This window comes from Rhinoderma darwinii, chromosome 1 (assembly GCF_050947455.1).
Source record: "Rhinoderma darwinii isolate aRhiDar2 chromosome 1, aRhiDar2.hap1, whole genome shotgun sequence".
In the NCBI taxonomy this organism is placed as follows: Eukaryota; Metazoa; Chordata; class Amphibia; order Anura; family Rhinodermatidae; genus Rhinoderma; species Rhinoderma darwinii.
Window position 1 is genome coordinate 235250853 of NC_134687.1, and position 14625 is coordinate 235265477.

At 41.8% G+C, this 14625-nt stretch overlaps 1 protein-coding gene across 3 annotated transcripts in view; it reads left to right on the plus strand.

Annotated features, from left to right (window-relative positions):
* The window catches only part of LOC142740474 (GRAM domain-containing protein 2A-like), a 190177-nt gene that overhangs the window by 66559 nt on the left and 108993 nt on the right, over positions 1 to 14625 (plus strand). The gene's annotated exons all lie outside the window — the stretch shown is intronic.

Genomic DNA, 14625 nt, shown 5'->3' on the forward strand with positions numbered 1-14625 from the left:
TAACAATTAACCTCCCCTGTTTTGGAGAGAGACTTTGATAACTGAAGCCTGGAAAGGATCTGTGTAAAACTGAGTCTCATATCTCTAATTAATGCAGATGCAAGGCCCTTTTACACCTATAAGCGGCCAGTGCAGACAAGCGCCGATCAACGAGACATCGTTGATCAGTGCTCGTTTGCTCCTGTCACACGGATCTATGGATGGGGACAAGCGATCGTTACTCCGATCGCTCGTCCCCATCCGTTGTCATGTCGGCAGCGCGTCTCCCTGTTTACACAAAAAACTATGCGACCAGCAGATGACCGAGTTGGCTCGTTCATCTGCTGATCATTCCCCTTTTTACACAGGGAAATTATCGGCATCGAGCGTTATATTAACGCTTGTCTGCCCGATAATCGTCCTGTGTAAAACCCCCTTTACTTATATTCATCACCAGCTGGGGGCTATTGGAAAAAGAGGGGGGATCTTTCTGTTCTCACATATATAGGAGGACTGAAAATTCTTCTTTTTAAATAAACTTTTAGAGCACATGAAGCACCACTTTCCAAAATGTTTTATTCTTAACTACAATACTTGTATTTGTCATCCGTAAATAACCATAGGCTGTTGGTAGTACATTTGGTAGTAAAAAACCTCCTTATTCCATAATTCATCTACCATAACCAAGGGGTAAATAGATATACTCCGTGGCAGAATATCTGGAAACTAAGATCGACTTACCTGCAAACGCTGATGCTGCTGCAGAATCAACTGTAGCCTCTGGTGCCGATGTGGCCGTCACGATGCAGGACCTGTGAGTGACGTCACAGATCTGCACTGTCAGAAGCTGGGCGTTCTGAAGAGAAGAGGATGTTACTTCTCTTCAGAGCGCCCAGCTAGTAAAAGTATTAAAAACGCCCCGATGTACGCACATAATACACGCCCACTTGGACTTTTACTTTTAAACACACCCACTTGGACTTTTGCAAGCCTCATTTGCATAACTACAATAATGGTCATAACTTGGCCAAAAATGCTCGTTTTTTAAAAATAAAAACGTTACTGTAATCTACATTGCAGCGCCTATCTGCTGCAATAGCAGATAGGGGTTGCAAAATCTGGTGACAGAGCCTCTTTAGTTTGTTTAAATCTGCCTGCAATTCACAAACATCTTCTATAGTCTGAACTATATTGCATAGCTTGGTGTCATCTGCAAAAATAGAAATAGTGCTATTAATCCCATCCTCTATATCATTAATAAATAAGTTGAATAATAGTGGTCCCAGCACTGAACCCTGGGGTACACCACTCATAACTGGGGACCATTCAGAGTAGGAATCATTGACCACAACTCTCTGGATACGGTCCTTGAGCCAATTCTCAATCCAATTACAAACTATACTTTCTAAACCTATAGTCCTTAATTTACCAATTAGACGTCTATGGGGGATAGTGTCAAATGCCTTTGCAAAGTCCAAAAACACTATATCCACAGCGGCCCCTCTGTCTAGGCTTCTGCTTACCTCTTCATAAAAACAAATCAGGTTGGTTTGACAGCTTCTGTCCTTTTGTAAAACCGTGCTGGCTGTCACTTATAATACTATTTATTGTCACATAATTCTGTATATAGTCCCTTAATAGCCCCTCAAACATTTTCCCCACAATTGATGTTAAAGAGGCTCTGTCACCAGATTTTGCAACCCCTATCTGCTATTGCAGCAGATAGGCGCTGCAATGTAGATTACAGTAACGTTTTTATTTTTTAAAAAGGAGCATTTTTGGCCAGGTTATGACCATTTTTGTATTTATGCAAATGAAGCTTGCGAAAGTACAACTGGGCGTGTTTACAGTAAAAGTACAACAGGGCGTGTATTGTGTTCGTTACATCGGGGCGTTTTTACTTGTTTTACTAGCTGGGCGTTGTGTATAGAAGTATCATCCACTTCTCTACACAACGCCCAGTTCTGGCAGTGCACAGACACAGCGTGTTCTCGAGAGATCACACTGTGACGTCACTCACTTCCTGCCCCAGGTCCTGCATCGTGTCGGCCACATCGGCACCAGAGGCTACAGTTGATTCTGCAGCAGCATCAGCGTTTCCAGGTAAGTAGCTACATCGACTTACCTGCAAACGCCGATGCTGCTGCAGAATCAACTGTAGCCTCTGGTGCCGATGTGTCCTCGCTCGTCCGACACGATGCAGGACCTGGGGCAGGAAGTGAGTTGTGACACAGCGTGATCTCTGGAGAACACGGCTGTGTCTGCACTGCCAGAAGCTGGGCGTTCTGAAGAGAAGTGGATGATACTTCTCATCAGAACGCCCAGCTAGTAAAAGAAGTAAAAACGCCCGATGTAACACACATAATATACGCCCAGTTGGACTTTTACTTTAAACACGCCCAGTTGGACTTTAGCAAGCCTCATTTGCATAAATACAAAAATGGTCATAACTTGGCCAAAAATGCTCGTTTTTAAAAAATAAAAACGTTACTGTAATCTACATTGCAGCGCCGATCTGCTGCAATAGCAGATAAGGGTTGCAAAATCTGGTGACAGAGCCTCATTAAGCTTACTGGTCTAATTACCCGGCGAAGACCTAGAGCCCTTTTTGAAAATACTAACAAAAATGAAAAGGATCCTGGGTAGTTGGTGGGCGCAATACACAATAATAACTAATTGCCGTTAGGCAAAAAAGCCCTGTTTTCCAACTGCCATGAAAGATAATAAATAAATAAAGTAAATTCTTTAATGTGCTATATATAGCAATAGGACAGACCACATGAAAGTTAAAATTATCACTGCTTGATTGCCGGGTAAACGTATGCAAGACTGCTGTCCATGCACTAGTGTGATACACCTATGAACCAACGTGCCACGACCGCTGACTTAGCCGTCAGTGGTTATAGTGTGTGATTTAGTTTAACCAGCAAGCAGGAATTAAAAATTGAAGAGCCCCCCCGACATGTTTCGTTACTGCTGTAACGTCCTCAGGGGAAATGGGGCTAATGGCGACGTGCCGGGAAATCCTCCCCTCTTGTAAAGTCCGTCTATGACGTAAGCCAAAGTACGTCAGTATACACTCCTAATCACCGAGAGCGAAAGAGTACCAGCCTCCACAGCTGATCCGTGGACCAATAGGAGACCATTCATGGAGCCAATCAGCCATGGAGAGGTGCGCAGGCGCACACTTGCCGATCGGAAACATAGTCCAAAAGAAGTCCTATAGTGATAGACTGATTATACAGCGTCTATGCTGGTACAATTGAGGACCACGCATGTGCAGTGATACAAAATCACAACTTAGAGAAAAGTAAGATAAGATTACAGTGTAAGTGGAAAGTATAAAGTAGGCAGTGACGCCTGTGCATGCATAGATGGATAGGACTTCATTTCGCTAAAACAAAGGAAACGGAGCACCGTTGGTAAATGATATAAAGAACCTAATCATACAGCAGGACCTATATGTTTATCCAAGATAAGGACAAACATATGGTCTCCACTTTATTAGGAGATGGAAGCATGGACTAATGGGAAGCGGCAGTGTGCGCAGGGCACATACATATCATGAGGGACATAGTCTGAGGAGTCAATAGTTTGTGGACAAATGCACAGCATATGCAAGGATCACGGTAAAAGTGACGCATGCGCAGGTAGATGATATCCAGACTTAGAGTAAGTCGGGTATGAATTCATGAATTCAGCGGACTTGTTTTACCTGGAATAAAGATGTAACCAAACATCACAGTGCCCGAGGCAGAGCGAGAAGTAAATGATGCAATTAATACATTAGGGAGCATAAATAGATAAATCTCCATTTCACTCTAAAATTACAGAGCAATATTGAAAAATTACAAGGAGAAATTAAAGAACGCAAGCACCGGAAATATATCCGTGACCGCAGGGACTTTGATATAGGACAGGTGTATACATATAAAACACGGCAATACCCTCCTCCGAAACGCACCACTGTCTTTACCGATTTCTCTGAATCAGATACTTCTGGTACGGATGAATCAAGGCAGCATAGTGACAGTTTGAGATTGGGAACAAAACGTAAAATTAAGAATAACAGACCAAGTCTGTCTAAAAGAACACCTGTGGCACCAAAGCAAACCACAATAGATTTTCCCTATCGCACTAAGTCATGTGCACCTACCACCTCCAATTCGCAGTCTACCTCCTTTACATCTGCTCCTGTATCTCTCTCAAGCATCTTGAGTATACCGCCCACTCCTCAACCCATTGGCACAAATGTAACCCCATATTCAGGGAACAACGCTGGCAATATCTCTACGACTCCGCCGACTATTTTTCCTTTTTTAGGACCAGTCAATGCACGATGGGGCACAAAACCATAACACCTAGCAATGATCTACTGAGGGACGAGGAGATGCAGATATTTAATCTATCCTCTTGCAATTTGAATCCTCCCCAAGAAACATTGTTACGTAAGGGGCTGTCATATACTCCCACTCCTCCATACAACGAATTTATATGGACTAAGGACATCAATCTGTTTGCGAGGAAATTAGCCCTACATAAATATTTCAAAAGTAGTGCATATGACTGTACTAGTCAGAATCGTGAGGAAGCCAATACACTTAGGGACCTGGAAGATCTACTATATGAAAATGAATTTGGGGCTACCTCGGTTGTCGGCCCTCTCTCATCCCTGAGACCCAAATCTAAACTTACTCCCCCCTTCTCACAGTATAGTCACATCGACATCTTTGTTAAAATGGTGTGTCACGACTTAAAGAAACTTAAAGGATATAGATCAAGGATTTTTGGTAACCTCAGTGATAGTGAAAGAAAGGCCCTGGACGAGTTGTGCAGGAATGAGGAATTGGTTATAAAACCCTCAGATAAAGGAGGTAATATAGTGATCATGGACCAGGGTGACTACGTTGCCATGGTCCATAGATTACTCGATGATAACACGACTTATACCATGACTTATACCATTCTTGGGAGCAATCCCACCGATGTATTTCTAGCAGAGCTTTTTGCTCTTCTTGATGATGCTAAAAAAAACAGACTCATCACCCCTGATGAATTTAAACGGCTATACAATCCAACGCCCACTCTGGCAACATTTTATGCACTGCCCAAAGTCCATAAGGCCACTCGTCCCCTTCCTGGTAGGCCGATTGTATCAGGGAATGATAACCTGACCCAGGGCATTAGCCTGTATGTAGACGAGATTTTGTCACCATTTGTCTCCTCTCTATCCTCCTATCTAAGAGATACCAAAGACACTGTCACCAGGATCCAAGAGATCCATGTTACCCCTACCACCATGTTAGCCAGTATAGACGTGGAGTCATTGTACACGAATATCCAGCACAATTTAGGCCTTATTGCTGTCAAACACTTTCTGAACACCAAAGGCACACCATACCAATTACACAATGAATTTGTTGTATTACTCTTACGTTTTTTGCTCACACATAATTTTTTTGTCTTCGACAAAAAATATTATCACCAAACAAAGGGCACGGCCATGGGCACTGTCTGTGCTCCAACTTACGCTAATTTATTTCTAGGGTGGTGGGAAGACACTATTGTTTTCACAGATGATTTACTTTTTTTCACCTCTCACATTTTATTTTGGGGGCGTTACATTGACGATATTCTCATCCTTTGGGATGGAGATGTCAATACCTTCACTGACTTCATGTCTATACTTAACCACAGTACAATTGGAATGAGATTCACTTATGAGATACATAATCATGAGATTAGTTTTCTCGATCTCAAGATCTCTTTGGACCCTGGTGGCAGTGTCCAAACTGACATTTTCCGTAAAGTAACAGCCACTAACAGCTTCCTTCATTGGGACAGCTATCATCCACCTGCTCTCAAAAATGGAATTCCTATCGGCCAATATTTGAGAGCCAAGAGAAACTGTTCCAACGACTTATGCTTCCAAACTGAATGCGACGGTCTATATTATAAATTCCTAGCCCGAGGTTACCCCAAAAAGTGGCTACATAGGGCCTATGCCAGGGCTAAGGCATCTGATAGACCTAGTTTACTTCTAGATAAAGATGCCGGACGTACTACATCTAGATCATCCAATGCCATACGTTGTATAGGTACCTTTGACGTTTGCTCTCCTCAAATCACTAATATCTTACGGAAACATTGGTCGATACTCACTGCTGACCCTGACCTTAGGGATGCAATTCCGGCGAGTCCCAGCATTACCTACCGCAGGGGGAAAACCTGCGGGAATTCCTAGTACATAGCCATCATTCTAGACGATCTAGTGCTCCATCTAGTTGGCTAAAAAGATCAGTCAAAGGTTCTCATCCATGTGGCAAATGTTCCTTTTGCCATCTCATGCCAACAGTTAAGAATTTCACCAATCCAGTGGATGGTAAACTGTATGAGATTAAACAATTTATCAATTGCCAATCTAGTGGAGTTATATACATAGCGAAATGCCCATGTCCTAAGTTGTACGTGGGCAAGACCGTTCAGGAATTGAGGAGACGAATCTCCAAACACCGGAGTACCATCAATAATAAAGAAGATACTACTCTATCCAGGCATTTCCATAAATTTCATGGGGGTGATACTCGATTGTTGCAATTCTGGGGTGTTGTCCAGCTCAAACTGGGCCCCAGGGCGGGTAACTTAGATCGAAGACTCCTACAAGAGGAGTCACGGTGGATTCATCGGCTCGGCACCGTGACCCCGCAGGGCTTGAATGAGGGGTTCACCTTCACTGCTTTTCTCTGATGCTGTTTCTGTTTTTAATTTGGAGCTCTTGATTACGTGTCCCTAATGCTCATTGTGACTTCTCTCCTATATGTGTTTATACACATTTATTGATTTATTGATATATTAGTGGATAGTGTAGCCATATACCTGTTCTTGACGATGAATTATGGATACTTTAGTAAATCTCACAAGTTTCTCTCATAAAGTTTACACTATCTAGGACCACATTTTTATGGCGGCCCCCATATTCTCCCCTCTAAATTTGGAATCAATATTTGCAATTGATATCCATCTGACATTTAGTCAACCTAATGGACTTTGAAATCCCTGTAGCCTATCCGCATCCGATTCCGATGCAGAGTGAAATGGAGATTTATCTATTTATGCTCCCTAATGTATTAATTGCATCATTTACTTCTCGCTCTGCCTCGGGCACTGTGATGTTTGGTTACATCTTTATTCCAGGTAAAACAAGTCCGCTGAATTCATGAATTCATACCCGACTTACTCTAAGTCTGGATATCATCTACCTGCGCATGCGTCACTTTTACCGTGATCCTTGCATATGCTGTGCATTTGTCCACAAACTATTGACTCCTCAGACTATGTCCCTCATGATATGTATGTGCCCTGCGCACACTGCCGCTTCCCATTAGTCCATGCTTCCATCTCCTAATAAAGTGGAGACCATATGTTTGTCCTTATCTTGGATAAACATATAGGTCCTGCTGTATGATTAGGTTCTTTATATCATTTACCAACGGTGCTCCGTTTCCTTTGTTTTAGCGAAATGAAGTCCTATCAATCTATGCATGCACAGGCGTCACTGCCTACTTTATACTTTCCACTTACACTGTAATCTTATCTTACTTTTCTCTAAGTTGTGATTTTGTATCACTGCGCATGCGTGGTCCTCAATTGTACCAGCATAGACGCTGTATAATCAGTCTATCACTATAGGACTTCTTTTGGACTATGTTTCCGATCGGCAAGTGTGCGCCTGCGCACCTCTCCATGGCTGATTGGCTCCATGAACGGTCTCCTATTGGTCCACGGATCAGCTGTGGAGGCTGGTACTCTTTCGCTCTCGGTGATTGGGAGTGTATACTGACGTACTTTACAAGAGGGGAGGATTTCCCGGCGCGTCGCCATTAGCCCCATTTCCCCTGAGGACGTTACAGCAGTAACGAAACATGTCGGGGGGGCTCTTCAATTTTTAATTCCTGCTTGCTGGTTAAACTAAATCACACACTATAACCACTGACGGCTAAGTCAGCGGTCGTGACACGTTGGTTCATAGGTGTATCACACTAGTGCATGGACAGCAGTCTTGCATACGTTTACCCGGCAATCAAGCAGTGATAATTTTAACTTTCATGTGGTCTGTCCTATTGCTATATATAGCACATTAAAGAATTTACTTTATTTATTTATTATCTTTCATGGCAGTTGGAAAACAGGGCTTTTTTGCCTAACGGCAATTAGTTATCTTTTTGAAAATAGGCACCACATTTGCCCTGCGCCAGTCCCTTGGCACTATACCAGTCATGACTCTCTAAATATTATGAAGAGGGGGACAGAAATAACTGAACTAAGCTCCTTAAGAACTCTAGGGTGTAACCCATCTGGTCCCGGGGCCTTGTGTACGTTTATTTTATTGAATTTAGCTTGCACCATATCTACATTCATCCAATTCAGTATATCAACTGATATATTATCCGCACTGGCAGCGGCTACATCAGCTGCTCTTCCTTCTGTTGTATATACAGAGCGGAAGAACCCATTTAGTAACTCTGCCTTCTCTTGATCCCCTGTGACCAACTCCCCATTACCGCTATCTAAGGGTCCTACATGTTCAGACCTTGGCTTTTTCGCATTTATATGCTTGAAGAATTTTTTAGGATTTGTTTTACTATCCTTGGCCACCTGCCTTTCATTTTGTATTTTTGCTGATTTTATTATCTTTTTACAGATTTTATTAAGCTCTTTATATTTTACAAAGGCTACAGCTGTACCCTCAGATTTGTATTTTTTTAAATGCCCTTTTTTGTCACGTATTGCCCTTTTTACAGAAGGTGTAAGCCATGTGGGGTTGAATTGCAGCCCTCATCCTGGGGAAATTGGCCTTCTTAAAATTAAGTGTTTTTGCCCTCCCAGCCTGCGTTTTGTTTTTTACAGTATAGGTAAAATATAACTATATTATGATCACTGTTACCGAGGTTTTCACAAACATTGACATCCCCAACAAGCTCTGCATTATTAGAAATGACCAGATCCAACAGAGCTTCATCTCTAGTCGGGTCTTCCACAAACTGGCCCATAAAATTTTCCTGCAACAGGTTGAGGAAATGTCTCCCCTTTGCAGTTGAAGCCGAACCATGACACCAATTAATATCCTGGTAATTAAAATCTCCCATTATCACAACAGTACCCGCCTGTGCAGCCCGCTCCATCTGTTTATATATTTGACCTTCTATCTCTTCAGTTATATTGGGGGGGTCTATAGATTACACCAAATGTAATTTTTTCAGTGTTTATTTAATTCCACCCACAAGGTTTCAACCTCCTCACAAATCTTCACCCTCTAATGTCTCTTTCACACTCTCCTTCATATCACTTCTCACATACAGACATACACCACCACCTTTCCTATTTGTCCTGTCTTTCCGAAACCGTGTAAAACCCTGTAGATTTACAGCCCAATCATGTGAAGAGTCCAGCCATGTTTCAGCAACACCAACTATATCTATATTTTCTTCCAGTATCAAGGCCTTCAGCTCCCCCATTTTGCTTGCTAGACTTCTGGCATTTGTGAACATACACTTTAACTTGCCTTTAAATGTTTCACTTTCAGTATCAGAAATGTGATTATTTGACATTTGGGCTTTTTTATTTTCACTGCGGTTTTGTAACGAAAGGATCTCCTTATCTTGTTGCCTAGTCCTCTCCCCACCATCGGTTTCTCCCCCCCACCAATATAGTCTGACCCCTCTCTAACCTAACTACCCCTTTTATTTTCTACATTGACCTCCCTCCTCAGCCCTAGTTTAAATACTCCGCCACCCCAGCTAGAATTCTCTCCCACATCACAGCGGACCCCCTTCCATTTAGGTGCAAATCCTCTGCAGAATACAGTTTGTACCCCAGTGCTCTAGGAACGCAAAGCCTTCTCCTCTACACCAAGACTTAAGCCATGCATTTAACTCCCTGAGCTCCCGCTGTCTTTCCTGTGATGCGCATGGCACAGGCAGTATTCCTGAGAATACAACCTTGGAGGTCCTTCCCTTCAGCTTGTAGACTAAAACAAACTTCACTAATCCTTGTAGTGCACTCGCAGAAAAATAGCTTATGCTTGTCTTAGGCCTTGTGGCTGGGTTCACACAGAGTTTTTGCAGGAGGAAAATCTGCCTCAAAATTCAGTTTGGAATTTTGAGGCAGATTTTGCTCTGCCTGCTTGCCGATTTTCGTGGCGTTTTTCGCCCACGGCCATTGAGTGCTGCGGGCAAAAAACGCAGCGAAATACACTTTCTCTGCCTCCCAGGGAGGTCAGAGGCGTAAACGCCCGAAGATAGGGCATGTCTCTTTTTCCCTCTCGCTCGCGGGAAAAAACGCCTCCGCCTCCCATTGAAATTAATGGGAGGCATTATCAGCCATTTTTTGTCACGTTTTCCGACGTGGTTTCCGAGTCAAAAAACTCTGAACTCCCCCTAACTTGACTCTTTTAACCTGCTTATTCCCATTGCTGACTTCCATTTGCCTATTTTTATTTTTTCCCTTTTTTTTAAAATCTTTTGTAACTTAATCTTTTTAATAAAAGTTAATCACGGTAAGGGTATGTTCACACGGCTTATTTTCGACCTTTTTTCGGGGCGTAAACAGGCGAAAAATCGGAAGCAGAATGCCTCCAAACATCTGCCCATTGATTTCAATGGGAAAAACTGCGTTCTGTTCCGATGGAGCGGTCTTTTTACGTAGCCGTTTTGAAAAACGGCCGTGTTAAACACCCACGAAAAAGTGCATGTCGCTTCTTGAGCCATTTTTGGAGCAGTTTTTCATTGACTATAGAAAAGCAGCTCCTAATACGGCCGTGAAAAACGCTAGTTAATTAACCCTTTCATGCCGACGATCTGTATATTCACGTCCTTTTCACACATACCCAGTGCAGCCAGGGCGTGAATATACAGATCACTGTTCCAGCCGGCATAGCGCTGTGATAAGCGCTCGGACGCCGACTGTGTCAGTGTCCCCGGCTCCCCAGCAACCTGTTCTGACAGCCGAACCGATTGGTTCGGCTGCAGACAATATGATCACTGTCATTAACCGCTTCCTGACCGCCCACTGTAAATTCACGTCGGTGCTTGCTGGGCTCTGTGCAGAGCCGACGTGAATTCACAGTGGGTGTTAAAAGCGCGATCCGGGTGTCTCAGAGTAGTGCTGACACCCGGATCGCACTGTTAACCCCTGCCTCTGGTCCCAGAGACATGATCGGGACCTGATTGGTTTAGGTCCTGATCATGTGATCGCAAGGAAAGTTTTGTTGCTACAACCAACATTCCCGACTACCGATTGCGGGTGCTGCTGTCAGTTTCATGGCAAAACCGGAGGTCATACAACTGCCTCCGGTCTGCCATTCACGGAAGCCTATGAGGACCGGCTGGTCCTCATAGGCTTCCTGTCAGTGTGACTGTCAGCGTCACACTGACCGTTTATAATACGTTACACTACCTAGGTAGTGTAATGTATTATAGCAGCCATCAGTGCTGCAGGTGTTGAAGTAAAAAAAAAAGACGTAATAAAAATGTTTTATAAAAGTGTAAAAACAAGTTCTAAGTTACAAAAACTAAAAATGCTTTTTTTCCTATAAGAAGTCTTTTATTATAGAAAAAAAAAATACACCGTTAAAAAAGTACATATATTTGGTATCACCGCGTTCGTAACGCCCCCAACTATAAAACTATAGTATTATTTTTCCCGCACGGTGAACACTGCAAAAAATAATTAAAAAACAATACTAGCATCACTATTTTTTTTGTCATCACCCCTCCCAAAATAGAGAATAAAAAGTGATCAAAAATTTGCATGTACCTCAAAATAATACCAATAAAAACTACAACCCGTCCCGCAAAAAACAAGCCCTTACACAGTTTTTTTGACTGAAAAATAAAAAAAATTACGGCTCTCAGAATATGGTGACACAAAAAATAAATAATTTTATAGAACAGTGATTTTTATTGCGCAAACGCCACAAAACATAAAAAAAACGAAAATACATATGGTATCGCCGTAATCGTATCGATCTGCAGAATAAAGTAATGTCATTTATAGCGCACAGTGATTACTGTAAAAAAAGGACAAAAACATTGTCAAAATGTATGATTTTTTTTTTGTCACTTTGCTTGCCAAAAAATCGAATAAAAAGTGATCAAAAAATCACATGTACCCAAAATGGTACCAATGAAAACTACAGATTGTATCGTAACAAATAAGCCCTCGCACGGCTCAGGTGGAGGAAAAAAAAAAAAGTAGTTCTGGCGACAAAGTGTGCAGAGTGTCCAAAAAAGCGGATAAGATTGGGCACCATTTATCAGTGCGACACCGGCCACACATCTATGAATTATTTATTTACCCCATTATTATACCCTCTTATTATGCCCTGATGTACTCTGCCCAGCTTACATATGCCCCCACATTCTAAACTGAAATACCAGCAAAACCCCAAACAACTACTAGTAAGCAAAATCTGCGCTCCAAAAGCCAAATGGCGCTCCTTCCCTTCTGAGCTCTGCCAAGGGTCCAAACAGCAGTGTATTACCACATATGGGGTATTGCCGTAATCGGGAGAAATAGCTTTACAAGTTTTGGGGTGCTTTATTATTCTTTATTCCTTTTTAAAAATTGCATTATATTTTTTCCGAAAAAAAAGTAGATTTTCATTTTCACAGACATATTCCAAAACATATAGCAAAAGACCTGTCTGGTCAAGATGCTAACTAAATTCCTTGAGGTGTGTAGTTTCCCAAACCACTTTTGGGGAGATTCCACTGTTTTGGCACCACCTCTTCAAACCTGACATAGTGCCTAAAATATATTCTAAAAAAAGGAGACCCCAAAATCCTCTAGGTGCTCCTTTGCTTCTGAGGCTGGTGCTTCAGTCCATTATCACACTAGAGCTACATGCAGAATCTGGGCAATAAATATTGAGTTGCATGTCTCTGGTAAAAAATTCTGTTACAGAAACAAATGCATTACAAATTAATTTCACCCAAAAAAAAATAATTCGTACATTTCACCTCTACTTTGCTTTAATTCCTGTGAAACGCCTAAAGGGTTAATTAACTTTCTGAATGCTGTTTTGAATACTTTGAGGGGTGCAGTTTTTAAAATGGGGTGATTTATGGGGTCTATCTAGTTCATAAGGCCCTCAAAGCCACTTCAGAACGGAACTGGTCCTTTACAAAATAGCCTTTTGAAATTTTCTTGAAAATATGAGAAATGCTGCTAAAGCCTTGTAACGTCCTAGAAAAATAAAAGGACGTTCAAAAAACAATGCAAATATAAAGTAGACATACGGGGGATGTTAATTAGCAACAATTTTGTGTGGTATTACGATCTGTTTTACAAGTAGATTACATTTAAAATTAGAAAAATTATAATTTTTGCACATTTTCTTTACATTTTGGCGTTTTTCACAAATAAGGTATGAATTTATTGACCAAATTTTTCCACTAACATAAAGTACAATATGTCACGAGAAAACAATCTCTGAATCGCTTGGATATGCAAAAGCATTCCAGAGTTATTACCACATAAAATGACACATGTCAGATTTTAAAAAATGGGGCTGGTCATTGAGGCATCGAGGACCCTTGGTCCTGGAAAGGGTTAAACGGCTGAAAACCGGGAGCGGTTTATCCTTGAATACCGCTCCGTATTTTCAGAACTTTTTTGCGAAGCGTGTGAACATACCCTTAACCCCTTCAGGACTGAACCTGTTTTGGCCTTATGGACGCAGACTATTTTTTCAAATCTGACATGCGTCACTTTATGTGGTAATAACTTGGGAATACTTCTACCTATTCAAGCGATTCTGAGATTTTCTCGTCACATGTTGTACTTTGTTAGTGGAAAAATTTGATCAATAAATTCAGTATTTGTTTGGGAAAAACACCAAACTTTAGAGAAAATTTGCAGAAATTAGCATTTTTCGAAATTGAAATGTATCTGCTTGTAAGGCGAAATTCACACGAACGTTTTGCAGTTCCGCGTGTTTGAGTGGCTGTGTGATTTTTCACGCATATGCCATCCTTATGACACGCGGTTTTGTGGTTTAAAAAAAGAAATGAACGAGGTGGTTTTATTTTTCCCTTCATCTCTTGATCTACTGTTGCGCCAATCACTCGCAGCACATGGAAGTGCGTCCGTGTGCTGCGCGTGATTTTCACGCACCCATTGACTTCAATGGATGCGTGATTAGCAAAAAACGCTCAAGTATAGGACATGTCGTGAGTTTCACGCAGCGGACACAATGTCCGCTGCGTGAAAAACACAGAATGTCTGAATGTCCCCATTGCGTTACATAGGTCCGTGCGACGCGCGTGATTTTCACCCGCGTATGACGGATGTGAACTACGATCGTGTAAATAAGGCCTTAAACAGATAGCAATACCACACAAAATAGTTACTAATTAACATCTCCCATATGTCTACTTTTATATTTGCATCGTTTTTTGAACACCTTTTTTTTTTTTCTTCTAGGACGATACAAGGCTTCGAACTTTAGCAGCAATTTCTCACATTTTCAAGAAAATTTCCAAAACCTATTTTTATAGGTACCAGTTCAATTCTGAAGTGGCTTTGAGGGCCTTATATATAAGAAATCGACATAAGTCACCCAATTTTAACCCCTTCCCGACATTT